Genomic DNA, 15,656 nt, shown 5'->3' on the forward strand with positions numbered 1-15,656 from the left:
GCGGCTCGGATGGGCTCCGCAGCGCCCCCTTCCGGAGCCCGCCCGCCCTCTCTCCCGCAGGCGGCGTCCTCCTTCCGCTGGTGCAGACCGACTCCCCAGGGGAGCGAGACGGCGTGGAGTACCTTGAGGGCGGGTAGAACTGCGACCGCTCTCTTTCGAAGAGATCATTTTTAGGTTTTTTCAAAGAGGGAGCGACAATTTCTTTGTGTCAAGGTCAAGTTTAATAACCCACGTCTCGTCCCGCACTTGTCCCCAACGTGGGCAGTGAAGTACGAGACGCTCGAAAGGAACCGCGGCCAGGCTGGGCGGCGGCGCGTCCTGAGCCCGAGCCCAACGGCAGCCGCCGAGCACCCGGTGGGGAGGAGGCCCCCTTCGTGATCCCACATTCGCCCAGAAAGCAGAGAGGAGGTTCAGTCCTCTTCGCTTCCCAGGCCGTCTTCCTACACCGCACGGAGTCCGTGGGCCGGCTGAGGCGGGCGGCGCCCGTGTTCCCGGCTGCAGCACTGTGCGCTCGTACAGGAACCAAAACGGAGCGTGTTTTGCTCTGCGAGTGTTATTCCCGGGCGCTGAGAAACTGAAATAGGTCATTTTCTCCGATATCATTTACAGCGGTGGGGAGGGGCGGGGCGAATTTTAAGGTGCAGGCAAAAAGCTAATTCAGGCCCCAGCGAGATTTGAACTCGCGACCCCTGGTTTACAAGACCAGTGCTCTAACCCCTGAGCTATAGGGCCTCACGGAAATTGAGGCTGTTTCTTTCTCTGAAAAAGAAGAGGAACATTTCCCTGGGCCTTCACGAGATAAGCTGTTAAAATTCCAATTTCATTTTTTTTTTCCTATCCACTGAAATTCAGTCTGTAGACTCGTCTTACTGGGAATGACTCACTGTGGAGGCCAGTGACATTCCTATCCCTAAACTGGAAAAACGTACCCAACTTCACACATTAAGAAAATGAAACACTTTCTTCCCCCCTCTCATTTTCTTCAATGTTGTGAAAAAATAAAAATGGAAATCTGGTATAGAGTCTCAGCTGAAACTACAACTTCCACACTTGATTTTCTCCTAGACTGAGGACATGCATTTCACTGCAATCCAAGTTCCTTAAACCTTTTCAGAGCTCAGAGGCTCAGCACCCGAGCGATGAGTTGTTAATTTTAATGTCTTCCTTCATTCAACAAACACCAAATTCCAATTCTATACCAGGCTTTGCACTGGGCACTAGGAATTCAAATATGATCTTAATCCTGAAGTCACTGTCATTGTTGCATCGAACAAAAGAACCATGGATTTCATGAATGAGAACAATGAAAAGTAGATGTGCCAGATGTGAGAGGGCAGTGGACAAGTAAGGTCCACAAACTTGCAATTTAAGCCTTCTAGATGGGCCTTCAGGTGTGGAGGGGGCTTGAGTTGCACTAGAAGGGGGAGGCTGAGTCTTAGACAAGTCCTGAGCTGGGGTGACCTATGACGAAAGAAAATCATGAGCAAATTCAGAGAGAAAGTCTGAGTTATTTAACTGTCTGCGTAGAATCCTGCCTGGGGCATATATTCACCCTCCTTGAGGGGAAAGGCCTTAATTTAGTGAAAATAAAGAACAGAAACTTAGGAGATAGGAAAGAAGTTAGATCTTCTCTAAATTAGAAAAATAGAAATTCAGCAAACATGGATTGCAGAATAAATTGAAGGGAGGAAAAGACAGAGCCAGGAACACCAGAGATGCTTAAACATAAAGTGTAAGCAGATGACAGTTGTGGGACTAAAAGGAAAGGAATGAATTCAACATATCAGAAATGGAGAATATACTGAACTGAAATATGAAGTACAATAAAGAAGAAAGGCCTGGTGTGGTGGTGGCACCTGTAATCCCAGCACTCTAGAGGCTGAGGCAGGAGGATCACTGTGAGTTCAAGGCCAGCCTGAGTTCAAGACCAGCTTGAACTGCATAAAGTGGTGTGAAGGAGTGCTAAGAAGAATACTCCCGAGTAAAGTTCCATGGACTAATAAGATAGTCAAATTATGTCGTCCATTGGGTTGGATCTGTTAAGAGTTAAGAGCTCTTGAAGAAAGGAAGTAAAGTAAAAAGAAGGAAGAGAGTAAATGAAACAGCAGAGGTCTGAATATAAACTTTCTGAACAGCTGTTATGAGCATTTGTCACATTAGTGGCTGACTGATATGTTTTAAACATTCTCTTTGCATTTGGTAATTTCACATATGAGTCTTTATAAGAAAACTCGCTTTCCCAACCTGCAGCTGGGAACAGGAATGTGACCTATGTTCCACCAATTAGATGCACCCAGAGATTTCAGTTTAGAAGTATAAAACAAGAGTAAGTGATCTCTTAGAGAAACCCATGGTTTTCCAAGTACAGGATAGGTATTGGGTTTGGAGGTATGGGTTTTCTTAAATGCATAGAATGTCATTTTTCTTTAGTTCTGGAAAACTCTCAGCTCTTGTATGAGTTTTCAAAGGCTACCACAACAGAGTACCACAGCCTGGGTGGTTGAAACAATTGAAATTTATTTTCTCATCGTTCTGAAGGTCAGAAAACTTAGATGAAGATGTTAGCTTATGGTGGTATTTGTTTTTTTTCTTTCCTGAAAAAAAAATTGTTTTTTCCAGTACTGGAGATTGATCCCAGGCCTTCACACCAAGCTACATCCCCAGAATATATCAAAGCATTAAAATAAATACTTGAGTTAGATACTGTGACTATTAATAGTGATATATGTCAACTTGATTTGATTAAAAGCACCTAGTAGATTGGTAAAACGCAATTCTGGGTATGTCTTGGGGGCGGTATTTCCAGAGATGATTGGCATGTAGGCCAACAAATGGGTGGGGGAACTCATCCTAGTGGTGTGTGGCATTAACCAATAGGTTTGTAGTCTGGACAGAGAAGGACATTGGCTCATTTTTTGAAGAGCTCCAGTTACTTGAGCATCTTTTGCTGCTGTATACATCAGTATCCGGTTTCTTACCAGCAACTTTCCAGTGACATTCCAGGCCTTTGACTGTATTCTTGATCCCTGTTTTTTCTGTAGCTTCCATCTTCTTCAGCAAAGGACTAGAGGCAGTTCCAGGGGTGGTACGAATTGAATCTAGTTACTATCTGATCTGGACAAATAGAGTGTCCTTTGAGGAGGGGCTAGAGGAAGTTCCCATGGATTTTAGGTTTGTAAAACTACTTGCAGGCTGGATATGGTGTAGCTCATACCTGTTATCCCAACACTTGGGAGGTCGAGGCAGGAAGATTGTCACAAGTTTGAGGGTAACATAGTGAGTTTAATGCCAGACTGAATTACGGAGTGAAACCCCCCCCCCACAAAAAAAAAATTACAGATGAAACTGAAGATTTTAAATATGCAAAAGAGAAAGTTGGTACATCGTTACTATCCTCAAATACTTAACATAGTAGCATAAGGAAAGTAAAAACAGACTTGTCCTTCGTGGTAAAAGAGAACAAATTCTCCAGTTACAGGAAATTTGTGTGCATATGTATGCATGCGTGCCTGTTTTTACACAAGATATCACATATGTATCTTACTCCTTTATGCCTGGTTACTATGGGTGAATGTGAGCCACACTGCAGGCTTAGAGCCAAATTAAGTGCTTCAGGGTTCTATTTCTTGCCTCTCTTCCATATCTAACTTTTGGTGTCTATCCTAACATGCCTCATGACAATTAGTGAAAGAACAGGGTCTTGATGCTACCAATCTTCTCCCTGAGAATGCATTAAGATACAGTGTCAATCAGTCTAATGGTCAGATTTTCCCTACTGTACCTTAACCAGCCTATATAATTCCTCCCCTCTCTGTATACACTGAAGGTATTGATTTATGACTGTATCTCTTCTGGGGCCATAAAAGTCCATGTAACCTCTTCCATGGTGGCATATGTTATTCAGGGTAACTGGAATCTGTGTTCCCAGGCCATGGTCACTCATGTTTGGCTTGGAATAAATTATTTTCTTATTTTCCTTTAAAGCAAGATTTATTTAATTTTTTTGTACCGGGGATCAAACTCAGGGCCTTATGCTTGGGGTCAGGCAGTGGAACCACTGAGCTAAATCCCAGGCCCAAGATCGTTATTTTTTTGTCAACAAAGGAAAGAGTAGTTTTTCTCAATAAGTGGTCCTGAAACAATTGGATATCCATGTGTCAAAAAAAAAAAAGTGTCTTCAATACATTTCTCATATCATTGACTAAAATTTTTTTTAAAAGGGAAAGGAACTCTTTGTGATCTGGAATGAGGCGAGGGTGGGGTGGGGTGGGTGGGTGTGTGTGTTGAGACAGGCTTTCTCTGGGAAGTTTAAATTGGTTTCAAACTTTTCTACCTCCTACCTCAACTCCCTGTATGCTTGGATTAAAGGCATGTTCCACTATGCTGACTAAGACATCTTAGATGTAATGTCAAAAACAAAATTCATTTAAAATTGATAAATTAAGTCTTGTTAAAATCAAAATGTTCTACCCTTCTAAAGACATGTTGAAGAGACTGAAAAGATAAGCGTAAGAAAGATTTGCAGATCTGCACTGAATTCTACGAGAACTTCATGCCAATATTCCCCAAGCTCTTCAGAGAAATTGAAAGGCAAGGAGTACTGCCAAATTCATTCTTGGAAGCTAGCATTACCTTGTTTCCAAAACCAAGCAAGGACCCAACTGAAAAAAGAAAATTAAAGGGCAATCTCTTTAATGTACATAGAGACAAAAATCTTCAACAAGATTTTGGAAAACAATACAACAAATCATCAAAAATATCATACATCATGACTAAGTGGGTTTGATCCCAGGGATGCAAGGATGGCTCAACATATGTAAATCAAATGTAATATTCCACATACACAGAAGTAAGGATGAAAATCACATGATCATCTCAATAGACACAGAAAAAGCTGTTGACAAAATCCAACTTCAATTCCTGGAAAAAAAAAACTGAAAGAAAATAGACATCGAAAGAATTTACCTCAATCTGGTGAAAATCATTTATGACTACTGGGGCAAAAGCAGAATAGCTTCTTTGTAGATGTGGTCTGATAATCTTTAGAGATACTGTCTAAATCCAACTGACAGAGCCTAATCTGAAACCAGCTGGCAAGGAAATCTGGAAAATACAGGTTCAAATTTTAGTGCCGTATGGGCAGAGAAGAAAGGATAAGAAAAGCTCTAAGTAACAGCAAAAAATATCTGACCAGCCATTTCTGCTGCATGCAAATTTGCACTTCTGAACTCAAGAGAGGGCAGTCACTCGGGCTTATACAAAATCCTTTGTGCCATTACTTCAGATTCTTTCTTTTCAGCCTCTTATAGGCAGCAGAGCTTAGGTCATGACAGGTTCTTATATGTCAAAGCTTGGGAAACAAAATTTTGGCTGTCTGGATGTGATAGTGCAAGAAATCATACAGAAAGATGTTGTGGTACACAATAAATAAGCTACTGTCATACTGCTTGAAGCCCTAATTGCAAATTGACATCCACTGAGTAATATATGGTTTGTATTAGATCTGTGAAGTCTTTTCCTTTCTTCTTTTGAGATCCTCTCTGGGCCACTCTTGTGCTTATTTTGAGAGATTCTGGATTTTCTTTAACTGAGTGGCCCCCTTAGTCCAATTTCAGTATTAGCTTAATGTAATGCATGCTCTTTCACTGTACCCACACCTATGGACAGAGTCTGGAATTATGATTCAAAGATAATCCTCAAGAAGAAAGAGGGGGAAAAGTTGTGGAGTCAGTCAGATATGGGACTTTTGGACCACAAGCAAAACAAAAACACAAAACTAGAGATTCAACTCACCCTGGATCACACAAAATACGGCAATTTGTAAGATAGCAGTGAAATTATAATCCAGTGAGTAACATGCCAGAAAAGACTGATTCCTAGCCTTGCTTTCACAAACCTGTCCCAGTTTTTCTCTTTGTGTTAGTTTCACATACTGTAGGCAGTCATCCCCCACTGTGCTCTAGATTGGATTCTGAAGAGAGCAAGAATGAGGAGTTCAGGCACAGGCGTGGAAAGATAATCACAGTTTCCATGCCCTTTACTGCTCTTTGGCTCCCTTTGTATATTTTCTCAGACTTTTCTCTCTTCCTGGAACACCCCAGTCCCTGTTCTCTTGAGTGACTGCTACTTAATAGTGTATCTAACTGAGGAGGAGATGCATGAAGCTCTCCCAAAGGGTCTTGGTTGGTTTGCCAATAGTTTAAGAAACCTGTGCTATTTTGGGGTTACCATGATCTTTGGTTAGCTGTCATCTTTAAGAAAAAACCCAAGTTTTTTAGCACATTCAGCACGGGCAAAATTTTAGAAAATATATTTCAACTTGGTTATTGCTTTAGTTACTTTTCTTGTTGCTGAGACAAAATAACTGACACTCAAAGTTAAAGAAGGCAAGGTCTATTTAGGTCAGAGTTTGCAGAGGTTCCAGTCCATACTTGGCTGGCTCCAAGGCAGGGTGTGATGGCAGAGGGGCATTGCAGAGCAGAAATCGTTCTTGGCAGGCAGAAGGCAGCCAAGCAGCCAAGCAGCAAAGCAGTGAAGCAGCAAGTAATGGCAGCAGCCTTCTTTCTGACCTTTGTATTCCATCCAGGCTACCAGCCCTTAGGGTGGGCAGCACTCATACCCAGTGTGGGGCACCCTTATCCTAGCAGCACACCCTTAGTCTCAGCACCACACACTCTTGGTCCAGCCACCTCCAAAAAGCCTCACCTGTGACCACATGAGGCTTTGAGTGGACATCTGGATACAAACCATAACAGTTATTTCTATAAAGATGATATTTCCAAGTAAGGTCACTTTTTTCCAGTACTGGGGATTGAAGCTAGGTCTTTCACTCTGAACTACACTTACAGCCTTTTAAAAATTATTATTATATTATTATTATTATTATTATGGACAGAGTCTCCCTAAGAAGCCCAGACTGCAATTGAACTCACAATCCTCCTGCCTTAGCCCCTCAAAATGCTAGGTCATAGACAAAGCCTATAGAATTTCAGGAGAAAACTCCTGGAAGAATCCCCTATATGTCCTAGACGATCGCCTCACTCCCCAGTCCACCGCCAGGCACAAGCGGAGCATTTTTTCCTTCTTGAGAAGCTCAAAGTGATTGAGAGACAATAACCACCGCTGGTTCTGAGGAAGAGTGCCAGGTCTGGGCGCTTCTTCCCCAACTTGGTATATTTTGCGAGAGAGGGAGAAGCGGGGAGGGAAAGGGAGAGAAATCGAATATGAACATATACAACCAATCTGTTTACAGCCTCTTTGGTATGGTCCCCAGATATAGCTCATTTCATCAAGCAGAAAAACACGATTAGTGATTAGGTGCTACTAGCGAACCACAGTTTCTGCCCTGGGAAGTACAAAATTAACCAAAACATTCCCCAGCCCCCCACCCATCCTTTTGCTGCGACGGGCATCTGTTTTTCTCTGCAAGTTTAGACCACAGTAGTGAGTTAAATTCTCTGCTACTGCCACGAACCAACGATAGAGATATATCAACATCCCGGCGTTCCTTAACTTCACCCCGTCGTAACCCGGCAGGCAGGTGGAACCTCACGCTTTCCCGCGACAGTCGGAACCTAGCATCAACCTTGTGCACGCAGAACTGGGAGACAGAGGCTGCAGACCGCTCGGGTCGACACTCGAGGGCGAGCCTTAACCGGCATAGACTTTCTGCACTGTGCCTCTCCAGGAGCAGCAGAGAATTAGGACGCGAGGTCGGTCCTGATCCTTTAACGCACAGCCTCCTTTTCCTGGAGTCTCGAAGGGTGCTTTCCTGCCTCAGAACGCACAAGGGAGAATGAGAAAGGTGCTCTTCTCTCTTCCACCGCGCCCATCCCCGCCTCGGGCCGTCTGGGGTCTAAGTGCGGAAGCTCCACTCCGTCAATACTTAATTTCTGGGCTATCAGGCTCGCTGGGCGCCAGGCTGGGGCTGTCACGGCCCCTGCCTTTAGGAAGCTCTACATTCTAGATCCCAAGAGCTTGGCTTCCGGGGCTGCTAGTTCGTCTGAAAGGAAATCTTTTCCTTTAGTTTCCAGATAGAGAGGAGCTGCTCCCGATCTCAGGTTTGCATGCAGATTCAAATGGGATAGGGGGAGGAGAAAGGAGGGAAGAGAAAAAGGTATCTTGGAAACTTCTCCCTGAGTGTCCTCTGGAGATGCATGACATATGGTTTCAACTTGGGTGTCCAGAGCACAACCCTGAAAAATAAAAGTACAGAATATTATAACCAGGAAAAGTAGACATATAACTTGTTGTAAATTGGTAGTGTGGCCGAGTGGTTTAAGGTGCTGGATTTAGGCTCCAGTCTCTATGGAGGTGTGGGTTCAAATCCCACCCCTGCCAAGGTTTCATTTTTACAATCATCACAGATGGCTTCCAGTGTCTGTACTCTGGGTTTCACCTTATATTAAAACCTATCACCCAGAAGTGGAAGCAAAAATAATTAAAATGTGTCATGTACATTTACCAACCCCCCACAATGAAAGCAATCAATATGTATTGCAAACGTTTACTAATAAAAATAAAATATATAATAAAATAAATGTTTCAAGTTCTAAAGTAAAACAAAAAACAACACAGAACAAAAAAACAACTATCATCTGAATTTTCTGAACACCTAGCTCTGAGCTGGGGAATATGACCAGTGAATGAATAATTCAGCTGCCAATGAAAGCTGAGAGTTTAGTCTCACAAACTCATAAAATGATACACTCTTTCCTATCTTCACTTCTGTTTAAAAGGCAGCTGCTAATAGGGATTTGCCAAAGGGATGACATTGCAGCTAGAACCTTAAATAACCTTGAAAATGCAGGCCGTTTTGTGAAAGAGTAGGATAAGAGGCACAGAGTAAAGTGAACATTTGTTTCATTTGCTCCTAAATGTTGACTTTGGGAATTTAGGCAGTTACACAGAGCTGAAGGTGTCCTTGTGGTCCCTGCTGTTGTCTGCCTCTGGACCTCCACTAAGTTTCCCATTCAATGCTGTCTCTCTCCACCTTTGACCCTCTCTCAACTACAACCCACTCCCTCACCCATCTCCCTCCATTTCCATTAGCATGGTAAGAAAAGATGGGTGAATCAGGACAGGAATCACCAGGGACAGCTGCTCACCAGCTCAGGGAAGTGATGTTAAAGGTCTGACTCCCTGGCTTGAGCTCACCGTGGAAGAACACCTCACCAGCAAAAAGTCCCAAGGTGAGTTCAAATTGAGAATTTGAGTTCTTTAAAAAGCATCTCTCTCTGGTCTTTGCAGAATGCAATGCTGTTACTAAATCCCCTCCTGACAGGCCTTTGGCATCAGAAGGTGCCTTGGACAGGACTCAGTGTCCACCAGCTACACTTTTGCATTTAAGAATTGTTTCTTCTTCAAAGCTTTGGAAGAGAGTCACCGGTTTGTGTCAGTAGGTAATAATGAAATCTGACTGGCCTGTTTCCCTGCGGAAGGCAAGTGTTAAGCTTGTCTGGGTGGCTTAATACTCTAGTCAACCTCCCCTTTGGGGACTTATTGGAATGGGTAATTCTTTGCTGTGGAGAGCTGTCTGAAGCATCCCTGACTTTACCCTCTTCATGCCAGTAGTACTGCCCTTCCTCTCCAGTTAGGGCAACTAAAAATGTCTCCTGATATTGTCAAATGTCCCCTAGGAGCAAAGTCATGTCTGAAGATGATTACCTCCTACTCTTGGGGTTGTCTCTTAACAGTGACTTTCAAAGGGTGGAGGATCTTAATTTTGACAAAGTTCATTTAACCACGTTTTCCTTCTGTGGGTCATATTTCTTCTTCTTTTTAATGTGGGTCATACTTCTAATGGTGTATGTGTAACATCTTTCCCAAAATACGATGGAGATTTTATTCTAAACATTTTAGAATTTTGAGTTTTACCATTAAATACATGATCCTCTTTCTTTCTTTCTTTTTTGGTATATGGTGTGATGCAGGTTTAAAATCTGTTTGTTACAATCTTTTCAGTACATTTGTTGAAAAGACTCCACTGAATTGTCTTTAAAACTTTGCTAATGATTAGCTGACAATATTTGTGTGGTTCTGACTCTGTACTTCTGTCCCATAGTTCTCTGTTTTACATCTTAATGTCAATATAAAACTCTTAATTGTAGTAGCTTTGTAATAAATAAATATAAATACAGTCTGATTTAATGCAATAAATGTCAGAGTTAGTTTGCCAATTTTGTTCTTGTCTTTAAGGTTGTTTTGAGAACACTGTATCTTTGACATTTCATATAAATTTTGGAATCAGCCTGTCAATTTCTTCAAAAATAATTTGTTGAGATTATTATTGGGATTGCATTAAATCTATAAATTAATTTTGGGATAGCTGATATCTTAACAACATCGAATCTTCTCATTTGAATATGAAGTATTTCTTTCTCTTTATATATAGGTTGTTGTTCATTTCTCTCTTTTTTTCACTGTACAAGTATTGGACATGTTTTATTCCTATTTCATATTGAATGATTATATTATAAAATTGAATTATTCTTTTAAGTTTTAATTTTGATTGCTTGTTGCTAGAATATTTTCTCAGGAAAATAAGTCCACTATGTCCCTAAGCTAGATGGGTTTTGAGTGGAGGAAGGCCCAGAGGCATTCCTTCAAAGGTGTGGTGTCAGGCTGTACCCAGGAGAGGCAACATCTGTCAGCAGGGAACTGGAGCCCTGCGCCCCCTTCCCAACTAAGCTCCATGAGGGGGCGAGGTCAGAGGGGTGATTGGCAAGGCTGAAATGCCAACGTGACAAACCTGCGGTTTAAGAACCTAAAAACATTACATTAGTACCATATAGGCATCTGTTCTGTATGTGGGAGCAGGATGAAGACATCTCGGATTGTTTGAGGAACAGAGTGTGAAAGCTTGAAAGGGGTTGGCCCTATGAGCTGGCCACAGCCTCATACGTATGTGCACCCCATCTGTTTCAGCGGGTACAAGGAGGGCTGGGGAGTTCCTGGGCATCTTTGGGACGATGGTTAGATTCCTGCTCTAAGGAGGCCCTCCAGTGTTTGCAAATGCCTAAGACATGTTCCTTTGAGGCTAATTTTTGTAGCTTTAGTTACCATACAACCTGGTTTATCTTTCTAAGAAATTTGTGGCAAGAATGAGATTAAGTCAGGAAAAGTAAAATATAGTCTACACCTGTGAAAGGCCCACAGCCTAGTGCCGTGAAGATTTCAGTCACTCTTTACTCAGTATTCATTCATTCGTTCATTCAATGAGACCAACCTTCCCCTTTAAGCCCAGGGTGGAGGAATAACAGTTCGGAGTCCGCAAGGAGAGTCAGCTTTTGTGAGAGAATCATTTGTTTTCCCAACATTTCCTCCATATGCTCTTAGGATATGTTGTAGAAAATAGCTGAAAAGTTTTGTTGTTTTGTTTTTAAACACAATTACCATCAGAAAGAGGAGGTATGAGAGCTGCTCACTTGTGGTAATATGGTTCAGTGGTCTAAGGCACTGGATTAAGGCTCCAGTCTCTTCCGGTGTGTGGGTTCAAATCCCACCACTGCCAGCTCAGGTTTTTGCCAGGGTGGAGGAGAAACACAAAAAAGTAGCTGTCCATGCAGCAGGAGGATTGATGTGAGGACTAGAGAGTGTCATGAAGTGGTGTCTGTTTGTTTTACATCTTTTTCTTATAAATGGACAGCCTGTGACAGAACAAGAGCCAACTCCTGTGTCAAGGGCACCAGGTGTAGATCCTGTGGTCTCTGCTGTCCCTGGCACACAGCCAGGACTTTAGAATGGGCTCCTAGACTTCCTATTTGCTCTGGGATGGCTCTGCCTCCCAACATCTAAGACCCATTCACATCTCTCCCCTTTCCTCCCCGCCTTTTCCTACTGGGAATTGAAGAGGCAGGACAGCAACTGGCAAGACTGTTAGGAGATGGCTGGACAGGAGCAAGCTCGTGGGGTAGGGACATGTTTCAACTCCAGAAGACTCGAGTCAAAGACCCCTAAATAGGGCTCATATAGCTCAGTGGTAGACACTGCGATCAAAAAAGTAACCCTTGACTGCCTCTGCTCTTAGGTGTTAGGTCCACAACCAGAGCTTCTCTTAGAAATTTTCACTTTGTAAGCTAGAAGTAAGCTACAATTGTTCTTAGCAAAAAAGGCTGAGAAGCTATAAGTAACGTATGCTTACTTCCAGATCTGTGCATGTGTTTTGGAGGTCCTGGGGAGTGGATAGTAGAATTTGGTGTCTCTCTTGATCTTGATTGAATCTAGTTTTTTTCCCTTTTCTCACTGTATTTTTGGAAAAGCAGGGAAAGAAAAAAGCTTCTATTTACAGGAGAGGATCCTCAGTTAAGGGTTTTGCAAGAACACAGGTGGCTGTTCCCTTATAAAAAGCTGTAAGAAAAGCTGCAAGTTTCTTGTTGACACCTTGGTCTGGAGATTTGAGGATGGCATCCCTCTTTCACTTGGGCTTACTCAGGTAGCAAACTCCCAAGCTTCATTTAAATGTAGCATTCAGTGCCTACAGCCACCTATAGGAATTAGGCTGGAGAAAAACAAAGTGATGCTCAACTGATTTGGATTTAAATTCATGATAGTAATCTTGAGTGTGTCCGGATAACGATCTACTATTTTTCTTACTCTCTTGATGGTACCACTCTTAGAGACTACTCTTTCATCGACTTTCTTGTGTCCTGAAAACAGCCAACATCCTCTCATGCACTCTCACTTTCAGCTTTTCATTTCACTGAGAAAACAGTTAAGAAAAAAATTAAGTAAAAAAATAAAACAAAATTAACTGAAGATGGAATTAGTCTTTAAATAACTTGCTACGTGAGTGAATAAATACACTTTTAAATTTATATTGGTAGTTTTTCCCTCCCAGACCTTCCTCTTTGGAGGGAGAATGAAGTGGCTTATGTATCTTTTCATGTTAATGAAGTACCAAAACTGATGATCTAATTCTAACCTACACACTCTCAAATTCTTTAAGTTTAGAAGCACAACTGACCCATGTTTACATCAGCAAAAAAACGCAGGGCACTGAAGAAGATGCACAAAAATAAAACAGCAATGAGAGCAAGATGGAAAAAAGGACATGTGCATTAAAGATTGTAGTATCAAAATAAACAGACCCTCACTCACCTCAACTAAGTAAAGAAAGAAAAATTTTAAGATGAAATTAAAATTCATTAATACAGTAGATTCACGACTTGAAGGAATATGACACTGAAATTAAGGAATGGAAAATCACAGGGAGAGCAAAAATACTTTACAACAAAAAACATTAAACAAAAACTGACATGTGCACAAAGTTAAGAATTAAAAAATCCTTACAAATATGGTATGTCCTCTTTCAAAGGTATCTCCCCAAAGCAGCAATTCAGGGCAAAACCCACTCATCCTTTGGCCTGTGTCCCAACTTCGAATCACCTCAAGACCTCAAGACTAGAGTTGCCCCGGGGCACCGTCGTCCAGCACACCTGGGGACGGGGGCGGGGGTGGGGCGGAGGCCGCAATGGGCAAGGGGACAGAGGCAGTGGGCGCCAATGCCACCCCATCCCTTGCCCTGGAGGCCACAACCACAACCGCGCCCATGGGTCACAACCTGCGCCCAATGCAGAGGTGCACCCCGGCTCTCTCTCTGGGCCGGCTTCTTACTTCCACCCCAGGCCCGCTGAACCTCTAGGCTTCCAGGGACTCGTTCCCATCCACACCTCCACCCCGCCCCGGCTCCGGAAAGCCGCACCACTCAGCCCTAGCAGCGTGCGCCCTTCGATAGCTCAGCTGGTAGAGCGGAGGACTGTAGACTCTGATACAAGTTTGTGGACATCCTTAGGTCGCTGGTTCGATTCCGGCTCGAAGGAGTGCCTCATGCTTTTGTGCATACACCGCTGCCGCTCCTCCACTTTGTCCCGCAGGGCAACCTTCTGCTACCTCGGGGCCTCCAGCTCTGGGACCCCCCCACACCGCACCTTGCACACGCCACCCCCACCTACACCGCGGAGCACCAGGGACTCTTGTGGGATCTCAGTACCTCCTCAACCACCTTGGCCTCCTTCCTCACACCACTGTCTCTTTCTGCTTTTATTTTCCAGCCAAGACAGCACACTCTGTTTTGTGTGTCTGTCATTCTCTCTCTCTCTCTCCCTTTCTTCCTTCTCATTTGTTTCTCCCTGTCCCTGTCACTGTCTTTGTCCCTCTTATATGTGCTTATGTGTCTAGTTCCTTTTGTCATGAAGCTTCCGAGTGCTGGGACACAAGATCCATCCTTGCTGTGTTCCCTGTATAGGTGGCAGAGATGTACAGGGGTGGCAGGTGTTCCTGTTCCTCTCCGGGCTGGAAACAGGAGTTTGCCTCTCCTGCCCACATCCCCACCTTCTGGAGCCGCACTTCTCTCCAGCCCTCACACCTTTGCTTGGTGCCACCATATGGCTGGGGGAACTGCCTGGAAAAGTAAGGCTACCGGAGGGCCGGGTGGGAAGGTGGTGTCACCACCTACTCCCATTACCCTGCTCCTGGGCAAGGCTTAGGCAGGTGGACAGGGAGCAGAGACTTGGGCAAAAGCTCAAGGGGCCCCGACAGCGTGTGTGTGTGTGTGTGTGTGTGTGTGTGTGTGTGTGTGTGTGTGCATGAGGTGGGGAGGGTGAGAGTGTAGGCTGTAAGGAAAGGAGCCAAGCAAGCTTGGCCCACGCAAATTCCTGAGCTCACACAGGTGTGAGCAGCTTGTGGCTTTGGTGCCCAGTGGTAAGTAGACCTCACCAGCAAGATGCTGAGGCCTAGTGAGAGTGGAGGTCAAGAGCTGGGCTTTCATGGCCCCAGAGGAGCAGTGTGAGTGTGGGTCTGGGCCTCAGACTCTTCTTCCTCTCCCCGCTCTCCCTCCCCTCTTTGAGAAGGACTCTAGACAGCGGGGCTTGGGCTCTAGCTTGCTAAGCAGGTCGATCTGGTCCAGGAAGCAATGACCAGAGCCCTGGGCTACTTATGGCTGTGATCAAGATCCGGACTGCAACCCATCACCAGAGTGGGTAGAGCGCAGAGTGAATGCGGGAGGAGGCTCCGGGGGAGGATGGGTTCAGGTCTCACTGCTGTATGCCAGTGCCCAGTCCCACCCACACTAAGCTCACTCTGCAGGTGAGATTGCAGCTTGGGGCCGCAGGCCTGCCTCTTCCTCTTCTCTGCAGAGGCTCCTGCTAGCCACTCTCCCTAGATCACCACCCCGGTCATGCCCCACGCACTCGGGATGACAGTCCACCGTGAGGAAAAGGGATCCCCGGGCCGGCGTGGAGTGTCCCCTGCTTGGGGTAGACCGCTCTGCAGCCGGGAGGAGACCCGGGCCAGCCCCGAGTGACAGCCACCCTGGAGCCTACAGGGGCCCAAGGCAGAAGGCTGGGCGTCTCTTGAATGGCTTCCTCTCGCGTTTGGGGGATCTAGGGCGGCCTGGAGACGGGTTCCACGGAGGGTGACGGCCAGCGGGGCTCGAGGGTGGCCGCCAACCCAGGCGAGGATGCCTGGCCTTGGTGCTAGTGGAGGGCTGCAGTCTTCCGAGGGTCCCCGAATGGGTGGTGGGCAGAGCCTGCGTACTCCGGGCGATGGGCACGCGGTGTGGGAAAAGCCTCGCTCAGTTTGGGGGCCGGCAGCCCCGCCCGGTGCCTCGGGCCACCAGAAGCCCGGAGGGCCTGGCCCCTTAGGAAGCGGTGCCCTCT

At 44.9% G+C, this 15,656-nt stretch overlaps 3 non-coding genes across 3 annotated transcripts; 2 read left to right on the forward strand and 1 right to left on the reverse strand.

The window, feature by feature from the left end:
* Window positions 1–659: 659 nt before the first annotated feature.
* On the reverse strand, window positions 660–732 carry Trnat-ugu. The gene has a single exon. It is a non-coding gene; the product is annotated as a tRNA-Thr (tRNA).
* Window positions 733–8,258: 7,526 nt separating this feature from the next.
* Trnal-uag lies at window positions 8,259–8,340 on the forward strand. Its single transcript has one exon. It is a non-coding gene; the product is annotated as a tRNA-Leu (tRNA).
* Window positions 8,341–13,725: 5,385 nt separating this feature from the next.
* On the forward strand, window positions 13,726–13,820 carry Trnay-gua. The gene is made up of 2 exons: window positions 13,726–13,762; window positions 13,785–13,820. It is a non-coding gene; the product is annotated as a tRNA-Tyr (tRNA).
* The last annotated feature ends 1,836 nt before the right edge of the window (window positions 13,821–15,656 follow it).

The sequence above is a fragment of the Fukomys damarensis genome, unplaced genomic scaffold (genome assembly GCF_012274545.1).
Source record: "Fukomys damarensis isolate Sample0158 unplaced genomic scaffold, DMR_v1.0_HiC HiC_scaffold_17, whole genome shotgun sequence".
Classification (NCBI taxonomy): Eukaryota; Metazoa; Chordata; class Mammalia; order Rodentia; family Bathyergidae; genus Fukomys; species Fukomys damarensis.